The sequence below is a fragment of the Petaurus breviceps genome, unplaced genomic scaffold (assembly GCF_028583685.1).
Source record: "Petaurus breviceps papuanus isolate PSGF00001 unplaced genomic scaffold, PetGlider_PUasm1.0 207, whole genome shotgun sequence".
NCBI lineage: Eukaryota > Metazoa > Chordata > Mammalia > Diprotodontia > Petauridae > Petaurus > Petaurus breviceps.
Genome location: NW_027185850.1, coordinates 11,513,678 through 11,516,356, shown reverse-complemented (window position 1 = coordinate 11,516,356; position 2,679 = coordinate 11,513,678).

Genomic DNA, 2,679 nt, shown 5'->3' with positions numbered 1-2,679 from the left:
AGAGCTAGCCTGCATCAAAGGTAGGAATCTGGCTGAGGTCTTCTTGTCTTTGAGTCCACCTCTCTCTTCCCTTCACCCAGGATGCCTCTCTTCACAGCCTAGATCCTCAAATATCGAAGATACCTGTTATATCCCTTCCAACTCTTCTTTCCAAAAGGAAATATGGCCATTTCTTTCATCTGACCTTCATATGGTGCAGTGTTGAGGCCCTTTCACCATCCTGATCACCCTTTCCTGGCTTCTCTCCCATTTGGAAAGAGGGAGAACATTGGTCCTTCCCTAAATCTGGTGCCCAGAACTTAACACCAAACTCCAGCCATGACCTGGTCATCAGGTCATTAGGACATTTGCCTCGCATAATCAGTCACTGTTCCTTTTAAAAAGGTGATATTTATGGTTACAGAAGCTTTCTTCATTACCAGGACGCAATGTTGACTCATATGAAGCTTTCAAGCCATTAAAATCTCCAACTCTTTTGGCATATGAGCTGCTGCCTAGCCACACTTCCTCTATCTTGTGCTTATGAAGGTGAAATTGTTTATACGTCAAGAACAGACTTTATGTTTTGTCTCTGTTGTATGTCACCTTATTTGATTTGGCCCATTATTATAACCTGTTCAGCTCTTTATGGATCCTTAACCTTTTCTGTGTGTCCTGGACCACTTTAATGAAGTCTATTGACCCCTTCTCAAAATAATGTTTTTAAGAAAATGCATATGATTATAATGGAAACCAATTGTATTTAAATGTAATTATCAAAATATTTTTTCAAGTCCATGGATCCAGGTTAAAAACCCACATTGGCATCTTTCCCAACATTTTAAAGTGCAAATTTGAGAGGCATTCTTTCTATACTTCTATTTAAGTCATTGGCAAAAATGTTAAGTCTCATGGGGCCAAATACATGTCCCTGGGACATTTCACTGGCAACCTCCTTCCACAATGACACCTTTGGGTCCAGCTATTCAACCGCTTTTAAATCCACCTAATTGCATTAACATCTAACCCATATCTCCCTGTCTTTTCCACACAAATAACATGAGTGACTATTGAAGGCAAGCAAATTATAAGTTTCATATATTAATCCTTAATCATAATTCATTCAATAAATACATAGCTATGTTCCAAATAGAAAATAATTAATCTCATGAAATGGTCACATGTATTTGAACTCATACTATTCAAAGTTATAATTTTGTAAAAATATGGTCATTGGCTCTAGCCTAACATAAGCATTCAGTAAAAAATTTGAATGATGTGACCATCTTGTGGATTTGTTATTTATACTTATTAGGATCTAGATTAAGTGCCTACTGTAGTCCAGGCATGTACTAAGTTATTATTTGTTCTCAAAGAGGACCGTGATATCACAAAGGTGATGCCATGACTTGCAATTGGATTGGATTTAAGTGACAAAGGGCTATGCAAAGTCACCAGCCTCACTTTCTCCTCTAGGAGTCAGCTGGGTCCAGTGGCCAGATGTAGATCAGGAAGATGGCTCCACATACAGGAGTGGGGGATCTTGGCCTTTTTAAGCTCAGGTCTTTCCCAGGTCTCAGTATGACTGAGGCAACACCCATTCGGTGATTAAGGCTAGGTAAGAAAGGAGACAAAGAGTGACCTCTTTTTTTTTTTTTGCCTTTTGGAGGGCAATTGGGGTTAAGTAACTTGTCCAAGGTTACACGGCTAGTTTTTTTGTGTGGGTGTTAAGTGTCTAAGGCTGGAACCAAACTCGGGTCCTCCTAACTCCAGGGCCAGCGCTTTACTCCCTGTGCCACCTAACCGCCCCAGAGTGACCTCTTTTACCTAGTCAAAAAAATAATCAATCTGGGAAGGGAAGACCCTTTGCATTTTTGACCAGAATAGAAACAACTGCTATTTACACTTACTTTGAGCCATTAGAGCCCAAACAATAAGCAAGAGAGGCTGGGACTGGGACCTGTTGTTGGACAAGCAAGCACCTGGGTGGCACAGTGGATAGAGTGTTGTTCCTGAAGTCAAGAAGACTCATCTTCCTGAATTCATATATGGCCTCAGACATGTCCTAGCTGTGTGACCCTGGGCAAGTCACTTAACCCTATTAGCTTCAGTTTCCTCACCTGTAAAATGAACTGGAGAAGGGAGTGACAAACTACTCCAGTATCATGCTAAGCACTGTGGCTATAGAAGACAGACATGAAACAAGCCCTGCCCTCAAGGAACTTACATTCAATTGGAGGGAAAACAGCATGTACAGGGACAAGTAAATGTGTATATCCTCAGATGGGAACAGTGCTGTATCTCCTCAATGTGGATATTCCCTCCTGTGATGCAACTCTCAACCCACCCCTGCCTCCCTCTCCTGTGCCACTTTTGTCTGTGTCCTTTTGAGTCTGTACTGGAGGGTGCACACAACATGCTGGGGGCCTTCTAGCTCCCTCTTGCGGTCTCAAGTTCATGGTGGAGCATATGGGCAGTCCATTGTTCATCCATCACTCTAGACATACGATCAACTCATTTTCCTTTGGACAATAAATTTCTTTGACAATATACTTTACTCTGGTTTTTCTGTACTTGTCTATTGTAGCCTATGTGATACCTCTCCATTGCTATCTGAGTAGTTGAGTAGTAGCCCCTTTTGGATTCTCATTAGACTCTTCTGTTCCATAACTTGTAGCCATCCCACAACACAAGTAGATT